Genomic DNA, 19,011 nt, shown 5'->3' on the forward strand with positions numbered 1-19,011 from the left:
TCACTGTGTTCCTCTCTATTCTTATCATCATTTTTGCTGGCATTACCTGTCTAACACTCTGGTCTTCCTGTTGGTGACCTTATTTTTTTTAAGATTTTATTTCTTTATTTGACAGAGAGAGAGACAGCGAGAGAGGGAACACAAGCAGGGGGAGTGGGAGAGGGAGAAGCAGGGCTCTCGCTGAGCAGGGAGCCCGATGCGGGGCTCGATTCCAGGACCCTGGGACCGTGACCTGAGCCGAAGGCAGATGTTTAACGGCTGAGCCACTCAGGCGCCCCTGTTGGTGACCTTTTATCACTGATCATTTTCCTCAAGCCCACATCAGCCCATAGTTCCTTGTTTACAATTCTGAAATTCCAATTTCAAGCATGCTACTCTCTAATCATTTCCTCTTATCTATTTTGCTTACTTACTGCAGTACTTGCACCAATAAAATTTGATTTAGCTTTTCTCTTTATCTTCTCTGTTCTGACCTCAAGTATCTCTTTCCCATGATATTTTATGATCTGTCTTTATATTCATTCAGTTACTCAGATATTAATGGAGCAACTGCTACATGCTTGTGTGGGATACTGTGGGGAGAAAAATAAATGTCTTGCCCTCATAAGACTTACATTTTAGTTAAAATATAATCACTTCCATATAATTGTTCATAATTCCCTTGCACCACTTCTGAAATTTCAATTTCAAACATTCTTTTTTTTTTTGTCTTCTATAAGAAACTCACCTTATTTTTTTAAATTTAATTTTATTATGTTAGTCACCATACAGTCCATCATTAGTTTTTGATGTAGCAGTCCACGGTCCATTGTTTGTGTGTAACAACACCCAGTGCTCCATGGAATACGGGCCCTCCTTAATACCCATCACCGGGCTAACCCATCCCCCCCAGCCCCCTCCCCTCTAGAACCCTCAGTTTGTTTCTTGGAGTCCATAGTCTCTCATGGTTCGTCTCTCCCTCCGATTCCCCCCCTTCATTTCTCCCTTCCTTCTCCCGATGTCCTCCATGCTAACCTTATGTTCCACAAATAAGTGAAACCATATGATAATTGACTTTCTCTGCTTGACTTATTTCACTGAGCATCATCTCCTCCAGTCCCATCCATGTGGATGTAAAGGGTGGGTATTCATCCTTTCTGATGGCTGAGTCATATTCCATCGTATATATGGACCCATCTTCTTGATCCATTCATCTGTTGAAGGGCATCTCGGCTCTTTCCAGTTTGGCTATTTCAAACATTCTTTTCTAGAGGTGCCTGGGTGGGTCAATCATTAAGCGTCTGCCTTCGGCTCAGGTCATGATCCCAGGGTCCTGGGATGGAGCCCCACGTTGAGCTCCCTGCTCCGCGGGGAGTCTGCTTCTCCCTCTGCCTGCCGCTCCCCCTTGCTTGTGTTCCTTGTCTTGCTGTCTCTCTCTCTTTCAAATAAATAATAAAATCTTTAAACAAAACAAAACATTATTTTCTAAAATTGAGACCTCCAGTCCATTAAACTCACCACTTTCTCTGTATCACTACTCTTTTCTTCACCTTCATTGTTTTGTTCTTCAAACTTCCCCTTTCACCAAGTCTTCAGCTGATGACTATGCTTCATTAAAAAAGAGAATTCGTAAAATGAGAACTCCCTCATCTTTCCACTACTATGTTTCAAAATTTTCCTGCATCTCCTGTGTCCTGTATCTCTGCCATTCCATCCATTACAGTGAAAGGGTGTCCTTGTGCATATCAAAGGTGGACACTTTCTCTTTTGCCTACTAAGGACATCATTCCATCAATTGTTCCCTGTCTCTTCTGTGTCATCAGTTTCTCTCTGTTGCATCATCTTATCAGCATATGAACATGCTTTAGTATTTTTGGTTTTAAAACAAAGAAACACATCACGTGCCCCACTCAATGCACTTGATGTGACGAGCACTGGGTGTTATGTGTAACTGATAAATTATTGAACACTACATCTGAAACTAATGATGTACTATGTGTTGGATAATTGTATTTAAATTAAAAATTTAAAAAATAAAACCTGCTATAGGTTAAAAAAAAACACAACAAAGAAACAACAAAAACCTCTTTTAATCACATATCCCCTTCCAAGTACTGCCCCATTTCTGGGCTCTACTTCACATGAAAACATCTTGAAAGAGTAGGGTGACTTCTGGGATACCACTTCCTCATCCCCTGTTCACTCCTCAAGTCACTATGATCTGACTTTTGCGATAACATGTACATCGTACCCTTGAACGACACAGGTTTGAACTGCACATGTCTACTTACATGCATGTGTTTTTTGATACGGTATAGTACTGTAAATGTATTTTCCTTATGGTTTTCTTAGTGACATTTTTTTCTCTAGCTTACTGTATTGTAATAATATGGCAGATAATACATATGACATACAGAATATATGTTAATTGTTTATGTTGTTAGTAAGGCTTCTGGTCAACAGTAGGCTATTAGTGGTTAGGTCTTTGGGGACTCAAAAGTTGTATGTGACTTTTCGACTGCACTGGGGTCGGTGCCCCTCACCCCTACATTGTTCAAGGATCAACTATACTCTTGTGAAAGTCAACATTAATGACACCAATGTGATATTGATATTCTTGTCATCAAATCTAGTGACTACTGCTTATACATGTGTGTGTGTGTGTGTGTGTGTGTGTGTGTGTGTGTGTGTGTATACACATACAGTGGGATGCTCAGTATCTGCACGTGGATGTATATAAGGTATCTCAGTATTAATATGTCCAACATGGAATTTCAACTCCTAGCCCCAAAACTGTTATTTCTCCAATCTTTACTCCTCAAATCTTATTCCATGAACAAATGCATCACAAAATTATATATTGAAAATGTCTCCAATCTGTCCACTCCTTTCTAGCCCAGTCATCTCCAGTCTAGTCTCCTACCTGATCTCCTGCTCCTACTCTTGCCCCATTCTTATGCATTCGCCACCCAGATGCCAGAGTAATTTGAAACTCATTCATACTTTTCCTCCAGTTTTCATTTGGCATTACAAACTCATCTGCCTACCAGGGCCAGGAAGATAAATGAGTGAAGTAAACCAGGTATAGTTTCTCCTTAAAAAAAAAAGAAAAAAAAAAAAAAAGAAAAACTACCAGAAAGCTAAATCAAAGTTTTTAAAATTTTTACTGAATTAAAATAGTGTAAACATGTAATGTAATAACATGTGTGATACTGTAGATTATATTTGAAAATTAAATTATAAGAAAGAGATAGATTAAAACCAGCAAGGTTTAATTATGCAGGCTTTGTTTTCTTATCTTTTCTAGATTTGTCTACAGATTATTATCTCTACTATAAGAAAAACGGGCAACAGTGATGATAAATGGTGATGAGCACACCCTCAGACTCAGAGTGGGGAAAACAACCACACGTCTGTTAACCATCTTTATGGTTTTGCCTTTTCTAGAATGTCATAGAGTTGGAATCATACAATGTGTAGCCTTTTCAAATTGGTTTCTTTCACTAAGTGATACACATTTAAGGTTCCTCCATGTCTTTTCATGGGCTGATAGCTCATTTCTTTTTAGTGCTGAATGATATTTCATTGTCTGGATGTATCACAGTTTATTTATCTATTCACCTACTGAAGGACATTCTGGTTGCTTCCAAGTTTTGGCAACTATGAATTAAGCTGCTATAAACATCCATGTACAGGTTTTTGTGTGGACATAAATTTTTAACTCATTTGGGTAAATACCCAAGGAACAGGAATTCCATATTGTATAGTAAGAGTATATTTAGTTTAGTAAAAAACTGCCAAATTCTCTTCCAAAGTGACTGTACCATTTTGTATTCCTACCAGCAACAAAGGAGGCTCACTGTTGCTCCACATTCTTGTCAGCATTTGGTGTTGTCACTGTTTGGGATTTTAGACATTCTTAGAGGTGTGTAGTGGTAGCTCATTGTTTTACTTTGAAATTTCCTAATGACATATGATGTTGAACATCTTTACATATGCTTATTTGCCATTGTTCTTTGGCAAGGTATGTGTTCAGGTCTTTTGTCAGTTTTTTTAACTTGGATGGTTTATTTTCTTCTTGTTGATTTTTAAGAGTTTTTTTAGGGGGGATGTTATAGATACCAGTCCTTTATCAGGTATGTGTTTTGTTAAGATTTTCTCCCAATCTGTAGCTTGTTATTTCACTCTCTTAACAGTGTCCTTCACCAAACAGAAACCTTTAATTTTAATGAAGTCCAATTTATCAATTTTTTTCATGGATCATGCTTTTGGTGTTATACCTAAAAAGTTATTGCCAAACCCAAGGTCGCCCAGGTTTTCTCCTATGGAATCCTTCATAGTTTTGCTTTTTGTACTTACTTACTTCTATAATCCACCTTGAGCTAATTTTTGTGTTGGGTGTAAGGTCTGTGGCTCGATTCTTTTTTTGCATGTGGATATCCAGTTGTTCCAGCACCACTTGTTGAAAAGACTATCCATTCTCCCTTGATTTGCTTTTGCCTCTTTGTCAAGAATCAGTTGACTATATTTCTGTGGTTCCATTTCTGGGTTCTCTATTATGTTCCATTGATCTATTTGTCTATTCTCTTATCAGGTGTCTATTCTTTTGCTGATGAATGCAGATTTATAGTAAGTCTTACAGTTGGATAGTGTCAATCCTCCAACTTCATTCTTCTCTTTCAATATTGTGTTGGCTATTGTGGATTTTTTGCCTTTCCAAATAATCTTTAGAATCAGTTTCTTGCCATCCACAAAATAACTTGCTGAGATTTGTTTGGGATTGTATGAATTTATAGTTTAATTTGGGAAAACTGATACCTTAGCAATATTGAGTCTTCCTATTCATGAATGTGGATTCTCTCTCCGTTTATTTAGATCTCTTTTGATTTCATTCATCAGTATTGCAGTTTTCCCATTATAGATCTTGCACATATTTTGTTAGAGATATACCCTATTATTTGATTTTTTGGTGTCAATATTGGTTCAGTATTTGTAAAAAAAATGTATCCTGCTAATGTATGATGTTAATGATAGAGAAAACTGGGCAGGAGAAAAAGAGTAGATTTAGAGGGGAAGATGGTGAGAATAAGGAGTGCAGTTACAGCTTACACTGTATAGGATATTTTTTAAGGTTTAAGACCCCAATAACTTACAATTTGTTTTGTGGTCAAATAGATGATTTTATGTAATTTTTGCAATTACGTTATAAGATGAGAATTACTATCCCTATATGAAGAGGAAGCTTGATGGTAGATAACTTACACTGTGTATTCCTAAGGGTGGACCTGCTACCTTTTTTGTGAAGGAGCACCTGAGCAGACTGTCATTTACCATGGCTGATTAAAAAAACCCAAAGAAGGAACCAACAACATGAAAGATAAAATCGATTTTGAGGTGGCAGGGCAGGATGATACTGTGCTGAAGTTTAGTATTAAATTTTAAACATTGTTTTCCGGCTAATGATCACTTAACTGTGGATGGAAATATATACCTACTGAGTCACATTAGAGTCCTTTGTGATGGACAGCCAACATACAAAATAGGGAAATCTGCCTCAATAGAAATAAGATATATGTTGTTTTTTTTTTTTTTTTTCCTGGAGCAGGTAGGCAATGTCTACTGAAAAGGGAACTGGCTATATTTTACATGAGAAATTCTGTTCCTCTAGTCCATACTCTGTTCCTAAAGACAAGGATACAATCTTGATGGAAAACTACTATTTTTTCACTTTATTTTGACTACTGAATTAATGTTTTTTTTCTATTCTTGTATTTTCTCCACTATTTTTTAATCACCCAAAGTGTTTATCTGTTGTTCACAAATACTATAAATATAAAATTTACTCCAGGAACCAAAGCATACCATTAGCATACTACATTTTGGCTGATGGAAGAAGTTATTTTGTTTGTACTCTTTAGCAACAACAACAGGAACAAACTTTTTTGCAGAACTTATTTGCTATAGAATTTCATTGTGTTTCATTTACCATCATTGAATATAGGACAGTTTTATAACCTTTTTATATATAACTATTACATGTAGGACAATCTGTCTTTAAGTAGGGATGACTTACTCTCAAATTAATATTGGGTAGTTGTCTATTAATGAAAAGTGTCTTATAATTTAAATAAGTGTCATAGTTATTTATTTTTTGCATTTCTGTTTAAATTCCAGTTAGTTAACAGACAGTGTAATATTAGTTTCAAGTGTACAATATAGTGATTCAACACTTCCATATAACACCTGGTGCTCATCACAAGTGCACTCCTTCATCCCCATCACCTATTTCACCCATTCCCCCCTCCCACCTCCCTTCTGGTAACCATCAGTGCCTTCTCTGTAGTTAAAATGAAAATTACATATGTGGCAAACAGCAATACTTGGACTTGACACAGGTCCTGAGACTCATGATTATAGAATCTTAGACCTGACAGCAACATCAGGGATGGTCTAGTCCAACTTTATTTTTTTACGGTCAAGGGAAGGGAACAGTACAGAGAATAAGTAGCTTAAGGCCTGCCACATCTAGTTAGTGTCAAAATCAAAACTAAGAGTCAGGATCGCCAGTCTAGATGGACCTTGGGGTCATGGGAAGATCTTAGCCTTTGAAGTTGGATAGGCATGTCTTACTAGTTTTACAAACTTGGGAAAATCCCTTAATCTACTTCAACATCATTTTCCTCAGCTTCAAATTAAGGAATCCATTCATTCATTCATTCTGGTATCTTTATGTCCTAGGCAATAATAACAACAGAAGAATGGTTGTTAAGATCTGAAAAAAGAGTTTGTAAATGTCTAAATGAGCTGTAAATGCTAACTTACTATTAATGCTCTTTCTTTACTCCACATGAGATAGTTGCATATAAATCACAGTAGACTTGAGAAAAGTAACACAGGGTTATATATTATCCTCATTTTGTAGTCAGGAAATTCATCAAAAGATCAGGAAACTCATCTATAACCAGGGTAAATGAAAAGCAACCATGTAAAGAGTCTCTGTGAATGGTTCTGAACCTTGGGTTTGCATGGATCCATTGGAGAGCTTTTCTGTTTTCTTCCCTTCTTTCATGCTAATGCCTAGATCTCACAGCTGGAGGTTCTGATTGAATTGTTGGAGGTGTGGGGTGCGGGGAAAGGACATTTTTACAAAAAGCTTGCAGGGGATTCTCACGTGCAGATGGGATAGAGATCCTGTGGGCTAGACTGCACGGTGTGAGTTTTCAGTGGGCTGCATCAGTTGACAAGTTTTCTGAGGGTTACATGGTTGGGTAGCATGAAGAGGCTAAAGGTCTCAGCAGGGAAGCTCCTCTGTAGCCAGTGCAGTTCCATTAACGTCTTCCTAAGCTCAGCTGTGATCTTAACTAGCCCTAGCCGAGCTTCTTCATTTTTATTGCATTTTATTCCCAGCATAATAGGAGTTATAGTTGGGTGGGGTTGGCATGAAACACAGAAAAAAGGTGTTTGTCAAATTGAATATGGTGCCCAGCCATTTCCTTGGTATTTTGAGTTTGGTTTTGAAAATGACATCCCTCCGGGGGTGGGGGATGTCTGAAGAATACTATGACAAGTTGAAATCTCAGTGTGTCACAGCGTTGTCTCTTCTTGTTCAAGTGTTTTCTTGGTAACGACTTAGCCTAGGATTATCTTTATTTTTCTGTCTTAATTAATCCATGAGGAAGGTGGGGGCCCAGGCATGGTCCTTGGAAACCTATTCTGGCATCTTTAGCTAAGTTTTCACCATGTTATGCCCAGGAAATGTCTAATAAGAATATTAATGTAAATGTCTATTGGTCAGAAAGTTGAATACTGGGGGAGAGGAGATAGAAGGTACATGCCTTGAGCTATGAACAGCAGAATAAGCAGAATGAAGAGGGTGTTTTATCAGGATACTTTATTGTAATCGTGGAACATCAACCTGGCCTTATTTCCTTTGTATTCACCAGCTCTCTTAACATCACCACCAGCACACACACACACACACGCACACACACACACACGCACACGCACACACGCACACGCACACACACACGCACACACACGCACATTCTCCTTGGCTTTCCTAGTACTGTTAGATCCATCCCAGTTCTCTATGAAGTCTTGGCGATCAAGGTGTTTCCCAAAACTAGGGTTAGGGATCCAGTCAGCAGTGTATTCTTGGCCTCTCTCTTACCTCCTTTATTAGCTTTTGCTGCCAAGCAGATTTGGACCAGGGAAACCCCTGAATCATGTACCCTGCCCTCCATGGTTTGGTCCTCTTTGGGACTAGTCTGGTTTTGGGCAATCCCTTTCCTCAGAAATGAATCCTGCCTTCCCCACTCTGGCCTTTTGGCTGGTATACTGTTGTGTGTAAACAGGTCTCCAGATAATACTGCCCCTGCGTGAGGCGTCTGGGTGGCTCAGTCAGTTGGCTGTCTGACTCTTAGTTTCAGCTCAGGTCATGATCTCAGGATTGTGAGGTCAAGCCCCACATGGGGCTCCATGCTCAGTGCAGAGTCTGCTTGTCCCTCTCCCTCTGCTCCTCCCCACGAATCCCCCCACCCCGTTCACGTGTGTGCTCTCTCTCTCTCTAAAAAATAAATAAATAAACAAAATCTTTTACAAAACATACTGCCCCTGCATGTGAGATGTCTGAGCACAGACTGCTTCATGAATACCCTGCTTTTGTCCCCACTCTTGCACCTGAATGCAAGCTGTGGAGTCTGCTAGTGGCTGCATTATGACAAAGCTTGCCACAGCCCATCAGATAGAGAAGGCAGCCCCAGCTCCTTTGTATATCACTTGTATCTCATTTGTCTCGGTCTCTGTTATCTGTCTCTCCACACTCTGCCAGCTGTATTGGTGCCATTAAGCCCAAGTGTTTCGGAGTTCCCTGCATGATGCCAGGGAAGGACTAGACGGCCTGGCTTACTTGGGATAACCTCTGTTATCCAGTACTCCTTAAGCTTACCACACTTTGAGCTTGCTACACTCCTTTAGCCTACAGAAAACCTTGTGCTATTAGGTTTGAGCATTTTAGACCTTTGGTTTTCTATTTGGTTTGGGATCTTTCGAACTGGCTTTCAGTCCTAGGGAAGACTCTCTTGTCCCAATCTCCCTGTTTTTTCCTGGGTCTGGTATTTGGATATGTTGACATTATATATGAACATATATAAATCTCTCCTTGTTATTCTTTCCCTTTGATCCATGTGGTTTTTATTCTTAAACTGTTTTTCCTCATAATACCCATAGGTTGTAATACATGTTTTTTTCTGTTTTCATATTTTAGCAAAATACCAAAAATGCTTTTGGCTTCTACATGCTATATAAGGAAAACATGCGATGTTATGACTGTTCATTTTCATCCCTTCCTTGCTAAAGCTATTTTTCCTTTAGAAATTCTCAGCAAAAGTGGACAGCTGGGGAAGGAGGAAAAATGACATTGCTAAAGAATATTCTCAAGACTTTTCTGATACTATTTATTTGATTTAAAATAAATCTGCAAATCAATTGCATTTAACTAATAAAGAAGTGGCTAGAAATCCATGATTTCATGTTGGGTTGAGTCATCTGCTATACACCAAGCCTGTTCTCTTCTCAGGCCCATGTAAATAGTTGGGAGTGATCCCAGGATGATATCTGAAGGAGGAGGACACTTTATCAGAGAAGGTGGTTTGTAGAAGTTATTTCTGAACCATGATAGACTTAACCAAAAAGAAAAAAAGAGAGAGAGAGAGAGAGAGAGAGAAAAGGGAAGGAGAGGTGAAATCTTATTTGCAGTATTTGTAATTAGGTTAAGTCCAGAGGAGAGGGTTGAGGCAGTGCCAGCCAATGTGTTCTGTGGGGGTGCGAATGTTCTGGATCTGTGTTGTGCAGTATGGTAGCTACTAGCCACATGTGGCTACTGAGCACCTGAGATGTGGCTAGTGTGCCTGAGGGACTCATTTGTATTTTAATTTTAAATAGCTACATGTGACTTGTAACTGTGGGATTGGGCAGCTAAGAATTTGAGGATTGGATTCCAGAGAGAGTGGCTCTTTGATTGCAATGTTGAGCTTCTCACATACTTCAAAGTGGGGATTTTCTGCATCATCATCCTCCCACATAGATTCCTATGTACCATATTTGTTCAACAAATCTGTTCTAATGCATAGAGTGTGGTCACATGTACGCTTTCTGAAGTTATGCAACTTTCATTCAAAATGACATTCATACACATTTGATTAAATATATTTCATTTCCTCCTACAAAGTCACACGTTTGGTGTGAGCAAGTAATTCTCATATCACTGAGAATATAGATTTGAGGAAGAAAAACAGAGGGAGGAGATGAAGTTTTTTTTTTTTAAAGATTTTATTTATTTATTTGAGAGAGAGAGAATGAGAGATAGAGAGCACGAGAGGAAAGAGGGTCAGAGGGAGAAGCAGACTCCCTGCTGAGCAGGGAGCCCAATGTGGGACTCGATCCCGGGACTCCAGGATCATGACCTGAGCCGAAGGCAGTCGCTTAACCAACTGAGACACCCAGGCGCCCGAGGAGATAAAGTTTTTTAATTTACCAAGTTCTAACTATCGGTATCTCATTTAGTACTTTATTTTTTTTAATTTAATTTTATTATGTTATGTTAGTCACCATATGGTCCATCATTAGTTTTTGATGTAGTGTTCCATGATTCATTGTGTATAACAACACCCAGTGCTCCATGCAGTACGTGCCCTCCTTAACACCCATTACCGGGCTAACCCGTCCCCTACCCCCCTCCCCTCTAGAACCCTCAGTTTGTTTCTCAGAGTCCATAGTCTCTCATGGTTCGTCTCCCCCTCCGATTCCCCCCCTTCATTTTTCCCTTCCTTCTCCTGATGTACTCCACGCTATTCCTCATGTTCCACAAATAAGTGAAACCATATGATAAGTGACTTCCTCTGCTTGACTTGTTTCACTTAGCATCATCTCCTCCGGTCCCATCCATGTGGATGCAAAAGTTGGGTATTCATCCTTTCTGATGGCTGAATGGAATATACAATATTCCCTTGTATATGTGGACCACATTGTCTTCATCCATCCATCCATTGAAGGACATCTCGGCTCTTTCCACAGTTTGGCTCTTGTGGACATTGCTGCTATGAACATTGGGGTGCATATGGCCCTTCTTTTCACTACATCTGTATTTTTGGTATAAATACCCAGGAGTGCAATTGCTGGGTCATAGGTAGCTCTATTTTTAATTCCAATGACATTTTTCAAAGTGCTGGAACAAACAATCCTAAAATTTGTATGGAGTCAGAAAAGACCTTGAATCATCAAGGAAAAGTTGAAAAAGAAAAACAAAGCTGGGGGCATCACATTGCCTGATTTCAAGTTATATTACAAAGCCATGATCACCAATGCAGCATGGTACTGGCACAAAAACAGACAAATAGATAATTTAGTACTTTAAAAAAATCACTCCTCAGTTAAGATAGATCAACAAATCTGAGGCCTGCAGTGGATCATGGAGATTTCTATCTAGTACAACCTTCTATCGAATTGCTGCTTTTCTCCTTGCCACTGCCCTTCCTTACCTCTTTCCCCACAGTTGACTCCTCAGCCTAGTCCAGGAGTTTCAGTGAAAGGAACTCTTTCTCTCTACTTCCTGATGCAGTTCATTCCATTGTTGGGTGACTTCCATCCCTAGAAATCACCTCCTTATGGTGTGATGGAGTCTGTTTTCAGCCATGGTTACTACTCGTGAGATAACACAAGCATATATAATTCTGTTTCTATTTTTGGTCCTCCAAATCTTTGAAGATAAAACTCTTTTTTTATATATATAGGATTTTCTGGATTGATATCGAATTAATTTATTCATGGCAGACTTTGAAATCTCTTTGATTTGTTTGTCCTGTCTTGTTTATCTTGATCCAGACGTATACTAGTTTGTTAATGGGTCCACTTGAGGTAGTACCCAAAACTGAAACTGACACTTTAGGTGAGGTTTTATTAGTAACAGAGTTGAGCAGAATGCTCCCTTCCTGAGTTCTGGATGCTACACCTTTATTGATAGAGTTTAAGATTAAAAAAAAAAAAAAAAAGGGATTACTTTAACTTTTTTTTCCTTTTTCTAAAGCAGAGCCACACCAATATTCATATTGATCTTACCATCAGCTAAAGGATCATAGTATTTTCACAAGTGTTAAGTCATGCCTCTCCCTGCATTGGAACAGCTGTATTTGGGTGACCAAGTGCAGCACTTTAGATGAGCCCGCGTTACATTTCGTCTCGGTAACTTTGGTACCCACGGTGGAGACTGATACATTGTTAGATCTCTGTCTTCCGACACGAATAACTTGTTTCTCCTGCAGCTGCGAGTGCTGTTGTCAATAACTAGCTGTCGGCAGTATTTCTCAGCTAAAGAAAACTACCTTGCCAAGACCGCGCTTACTTTTAGGGGCAGCCTCCATTTACTGACTGACCATTCAGGGATATAAAGTCTCCCGCCCATTTTGGGCCATTTTTTAGAACCATCTCAGGTCTAGTATTCCCTGCGGGGAGTAAGCTGGGCCTTCTTTATCGGGACTCAGTCTCTTCCTCTGCTTATCTCTGGTTTCTTTCCCTGCCTTTCGCATGTGTTGATTCCAAGAGCCCTCCCTAATGTCCTATATGCTACTCTCTAGCTCAAAGTCTCCTTCATAGAGAGCCTCATTAGCACTCGCAGATTACTCCAGTCTAAGCAGCAAATTCATTAGGAGTCCTGCATCTGTCATCAAAGGTATCAGCCTTTCTCATTTTCAGATATGATTCCTTTCCTGAGCTCCAGAGCCATACTTGAAACTTTTCATCAGATAGCTCTACCTTGATTTATCATAGGGGTCTCAAAGTCAACATACCCATAACCACGCCCATTATTCTCACCAGCTTCACCTCTAAACCACTCTTCTTATTACAACAACTCAGTCACCCACACTAGGAATCTTATCTTCTCCCTCAGCCTAACATTCAAAGCTTCCTTTCTTATTACTTTAAGCTCTTAGCATCCACGACTTATACTATTGCAATAGCATCCTCCCTGGCCTTCTGGGCCACCAATCTTTACTCATGACACTCCACATTTCTTCATATGGCCTCCAGAGAATCTTTCAATAACATAGGTCTGATCATGTTACCCTCTGATTTAAAAGCTTTGATGCCCTTTCCCACACCCTTCTTTTAAAGGATCAAGTTCATACTTTATTGGCCTTAAAGCCTCTTACTCAACCTTTCTCTTTTTCTGGTTTTATTTGCTTTTCCTCTCTTCCTGTGTACCCTAGTCTCGATCCATACTATCTCCCAACGTGAACATTCTCCTATGTATAATGTGTCTTTAAAGGTGTTTTTCTCTCCACTGCCCTTCATGCCTAGTGAATTGTCCCTGTTTTCCAGTAGATTATGAGATTCTTGAAGGCAGGGAGTTCATGCTTGCTTTCAAGCTTGCTTTCCAACACATAATGCAGTGCCTGAAACACTGTGGTTCTACCAGGTCACCTGTATGGTGCACAGGTACTAGGGTGTATGTCCCTTCCATAGAATTGAACATGGGATTCAACGTTAGAAGCTGAAAAACGAAAGGCACTGAAAACTTAACATGACCAAGGCAAGACACAAGGATGGATTTATAGGCCTATTTTAAGTACTTTGAAAAGGGTTTGATATTACACTACTTTTCTTAGTATTAATCAATCCTATAAGTTTGAACTTTTTATATCTTGTTGATGATTAAACTGGTACACCCCAGATTAAGATGTCATGGTGGATTAAAAGTACATTTCTGTAGAGAATATAGTTTTAGAATTCTCAGAATTGCTGAGGGGGGAAAAGAAAAAAATAACAAGTTACACAGGTGGTTTAATGAAATGCTAAACATAGTTTCCCTACAAGAGACATTTTTTAAAATAATTTTATTGTTATGTTAATCACCATACATTACATCATTAGTTTTTGATGTAGTGTTCCATGATTCATTGTTTGTGCATAACACCCAGTGCTCCACGCAGAATGTGCCCTCTTTAATACCCATCACCGGGCTAGCCCATCCCCCCACCCCCCTCCCCTCTAGAACCTTCAGTTTGTTTCTCAGAGTCCGTAGTCTCTCATGGTTCGTCTCCCCCTTTGACTTACTCCCCTTCATTCTTCCCCTCCTGCTATCTTCTTCTTCTTTTTTTTTTCTTAACATATGTTGCATTATTTGGTTCAGAAGTACAGATACGTGATTCATCAGTCTTGTACAATTCACAGGGCTCACCATAGTACATACCCTCCCCAATACCTATCACCCAGCCACCCCATCCCTCCCACCCCCCCACCACCCCAGCAACCCTCAGTTTGTTTCCTGAGATTAAGAATTCCTCATATCAGTGAGGTCATATGATACATGTCTTCCTCTGATTGACTCATTTCACTCAGCATAACACCCTCCAGTTCCACCCACGTCGTTGCAAATGGCAAGATCTCATTCGTTTTGATGGCTGCATAATATTCCATGGTGTATATATACCACATCTTCTTTATCCATTCATCTGTCGATGGAAATCTTGGCTCTTTCCACAGTTTGGCTATTGTGGACATTGCTGCTATAAACATCGGGGTGCACGTACCCCTTCAGAGCCCTACATTTGTATCTTTGTGGTAAATACCCAGTAGTGCAATTGCTGGATCGTATGGTAGCTCTATTTTCAACTGTTTGAGGAACCTCCCTACTGTTTTCCAGAGTGGCTGCACCAGCTTGCATTCCCACCAACAGTGTAGGAGGGTTCCCCTTTCTCCGCATCCCCGCCAACATCTGTCGTTCCCTGACTTGTTAATTTTAGCCATTCTGACGGGTGTGAGGTGGTATCTCGTTGAGGTTTTGATTTGGATTTCCATGATGCCGAGCGATGTTGAGCACTTTTTCATGTGTCTGTTGGCCATTTGGATGTCTTCTTTGGAAAAATGTCTGTTCATGTCTTCTGCCCATTTCTTGATTGGATTATTTGTTCTTTGGGTGTTGAGTTTGATCAGTTCTTTATAGATTTTGGATACTAGCCCTTTATCTGATATGTCATTTGCAAATATTTTCTCCCATTCTGTCGGTTGTCTTTTGGTTTTGTGGACTGTTTCTTTTGCTGTGCAAAAGCTTTTGATCTTGATGAAATCCCAATAGTTCATTTTTGCCCTTGCTTCCCTTGCCTTTGGCGATGTTTCTAGGAAGAAGGTGCTGCAGCTGAGGTCGAAGAGGTTGCTGCCTGTGTTCTCCTTTAGGATTTTGATGGACTGCTGTCTCACGTTTAGGTCTTTCAACCATTTGGAGTCTATTTTTGTCTGTGGTGTAAGGAAATGGTCCAGTTTCCTTTTTCTGCATGTGGCTGTCCAATTTTCCCAACACCATTTGTTGAAGAGACTGTCTTTTTTCCACTGGACATTCTTTCCTCCTTTGTCAAAGATGAGTTGATCATAGAGTTGACGGTCCATTTCTGGGCTCTCTATTCTGTTCCATTGATCTATGTGTCTGTTTTTGTGCCAGTACCATACTATTTTGATGATGACAGCTTTGTAATAGAGCTGGAAGTCCGGAATTGTGATGCCACCAGCTTTGCTTTTCTTTTTCAATATTCCTGTGGCTATTCCTGGTCTCTTCTGGTTCCATACAAATTTTAGGATTATTTGTTCCATTTCTTTGAAAAAGGTGGATGGTATTTTGATGGGGATTGCATTGAATGTGTAGATTGCTCTAGGTAGCATTGACATCTTCACAATGTTTGTTCTTCCAATCCATGAGCATGGAACGTTTTTCCATTTCTTTGTGTCTTCTTCAATTTCTTCCATGAGTATTTTGTAGTTTTCTAAGTACAGATCCTTTGCCTCTTTGGTTAAATTTATTCCTAGGTATCTTATGGTTTTGGGTGCAATTGTAAATGGGCTCGACTCCTTGATTTGTCTCTCTTCTGTCTTGTTGTTGGTGTATAGGAATGCCACTGATTTCTGTGCATTGATTTTATATCCTGCCACTTTAGTGAATTCCTGCATGAGTTCTAGCAGTTTTGGGGTGGAGTCTTTTGGGTTTTCCACATACAGTATCATATCATCTGCAAAGAGTGAGAGTTTGACTTCCTCTTTGCCGATTTGGATGTCTTTGCTTTCTTTTCGTTCTCTGATTGCTGTGGCTAGGACTTCTAATATTATGTTGAATAGCAGTGGTGAGAGTGGACATCCCTGCCACGTTCCCGACCTTAGGGGAAAAGCTCTCAGCTTTTCCCCATTGAGAATGATATTCGCTGTAGGTTTTTCATAGATGGCTTTTATGATATTGAGGTATGTACCCTCTATCCCTATACTCTGAAGAGTTCTGATCAAGAAAGAATGCTGTTTTTGTCAAATGCTTTTTCTGCATCTATTGAGAGGATCATATGATTCTTGTTCTTTCTTTTGTTAATGTATTGTATCACGTTGATTGATTTGCAGATGTTGAACCAAACTTGCAGCCCAGGGATAAATCCCACTTGGTCATGGTGAATAATCCTTTTAATGTACTGTTGGAGCCTATTGGCTAGTATTTTGGTGAGAATTTTTGCATCCATGTTCATCAAGGATATTGGTCCGTAATTCTCCTTTTTGATGGGGTCTTTGTCTGGTTTGGGGATCAAGGTAATGGTGGCCTCATAAAATGAGTTTGGAAGTTTTCCTTCCATTTCTATTTTTTGGAACAGTTTCAGGACAATAGGTATTAATTCTTCTTGAAATGTCTGATAGAATTCCCCTGGGAAGCCATCTGGCCCTGGGCTTTTGTTTGTTGGGAGATTTTTGATGACTGCTTCAATTTCCTTAGTGGTTCTAGGTCTGTTCAGGTTTTCTATTTCTTCCTGGTTCAATTTTGGTAGTTGATACATCTCTAGGAATGCACCCATTTCTTCCAGGTTATCTAATTTGCTGGCATAGAGTTGCTCATAATATGTTCTTATAATTGTTTGTATCTCTTTGGTGTTGGTTGTGATCTCTCTTCTTTCATTCATGATTTTGTTGAGTTGGGTCATTTCTCTTTTCTTTTTGATAAGTCTGGCCAGGGGTTTATCAATCTTGTTAATTCTTTCAAAGAACCAGCTCTTAATTTCGTTGATCTGTTCTACTGTTCTTTTGGTTTCTATTTCATTGATTTCTGCTCTGCTCTTTATGATTTCTCTTCTCCTGCTGGGTTTAGGCTTTATTTGCTGTTTTTTCTCTAGCTCCTTTAGGTGTAGGGTTAGGTTGTGTATTTGAGACCTTTCTTGTTTCTTGAGAAAGGCTTGTATTGCTATATACTTTCCTCTTAGGACTGCCTTTGCTGTATCCCAAAGATTTTGAACAGTTGTATTTTCATTTTCATTGGTTTCCATGAATTTTTTTAATTCTTCTTTAATTTCCCGGTTGACCCATTCATTCTTTAGTAGGATGCTCTTTAGCCTCCATGTATTTGAGTGCTTTCCGACTCTCCTCTTGCGACTGAGTTCTAGTTTCAAAGCATTGTGGTCTGAAAATATGCAGGGAATGATCCCAATCTTTTGGTACCGGTTGAGACCTGATTTGTGGCCTAGGATGTGATCAATTCTGGAGAGTGTTCCATGGGCACTAGAGAAGAATGTGTATTCCATTGCTTTGGGATGGAATGTTCTGATTTTGTGCTCCGCAGGTCTATCACTTGCCAGAAGTGGCCGACGGAGGCCCCCTCTCCCGCCGTCTATCCTCCCGAATATCGCCTCTGATTCCCTTCTCCACACGTCCTACTTTCCAGAAAGTGGTCGCTTTTCTGTTCAGAGTGTTGTTACTCTTCTTATCTTCGATCTCCTGTTGAGTTCCTAGGGGGTCAGAATGGTTTGATCCCTATTCCGCTGAATTCCTGAGACCAGATGAAATCCAGGTCTCCTACTCCTCCGCCATCTTGCTCCGCCCCCAATCAAGAGACATGTTTATGCATATTTTTCTGAGAAGGCAAATGTCAGATTTATGTAGTGTTTCTTGGTCTTGAATTTAGCATGAGGTCTGAGTTCCAAAGTAGTGATTCTGTGGTCTACTGATTCTATGGAATTACTGGAACAAGTTGAGTAGTTTAGTAGCTTCAACCTGGTAAGCAAATTTACAGAGTCAAAATCCTCCAATATGACCCAAATGGGAATGATAGGTTGAAATCAGCAAGAGGAAACTTATAAAAAATAATTGTTTCATCCTGAATTTAACTTTAAAAATGTTATCACAAGGTAGAGGAGACCTGACTTAGAAGTGGTTTATGTGAAAAAGAACTGTATGCTTTTGTAAGCCAGCAGTTTGATGTGACTCTTAAAAAGGGGAGACTATCTTGTACTATCACAACTACAATGTCCGGATCACAGTATACATTGTATTGATTCAAATATGTCAGGAATATTGTATTTAAATTTAGAGGGAGTGATGCCAAATTAGGATGCCTCAAAAAAGGGTACGCTGGGTGGGGAAGGCTCTGTTTTCAACTAGGAAAGGTTGAAACAGCATAAATGCTAAACTGGAGAAGAGGTGATGATCAGATATGTTTGTGGGGGTCATACTGGAAGAATGATCATGTACAAACGACCAAGCATTGGGTTATAGCAATTGTGAATATGAATGGCTAAAAGTTAAAAGAATGACAATTTTGTCTCAAAATAAGACTTTATATTCTAATGCATCAAAATATGTCTAAAAGTAAAATGTCCTGCCTTTTATGGTAATGAATTTCATGTCATTAAGTAGCAAGCAAATCAAAGCTATATGGAAAATATCAGATGGGAGGTTGGACCAGATGGCTACCAAAGTTTTTGGTTTCAGTTTAAGATGGTATGAACTCACCTAGTGTCAGAGTGCATCATCATATACTGAGGTGTTGTTGATGAAGGCCATTTTGACTTTTAGGCTATTTTTTTTTTCATCAAGGTGCTATTAAATTGTATTATGTAGTATCTCTTCATTTTTTTAAACATGGGAGTTATGTTCTTACAAGGAAGGTAACATTGTGAATTCCCATATCATAGAAGTTAAGAGAAGAATGTTTGTTCTTGTCCTGGTTCTACCACTTTCTATCTA

Source organism: Eumetopias jubatus, unplaced genomic scaffold (genome assembly GCF_037043125.1).
Source record: "Eumetopias jubatus isolate StellerSeaLion01/CBP00866 unplaced genomic scaffold, mEumJub1_p1.0 scaffold_11, whole genome shotgun sequence".
Lineage (NCBI taxonomy): Eukaryota > Metazoa > Chordata > Mammalia > Carnivora > Otariidae > Eumetopias > Eumetopias jubatus.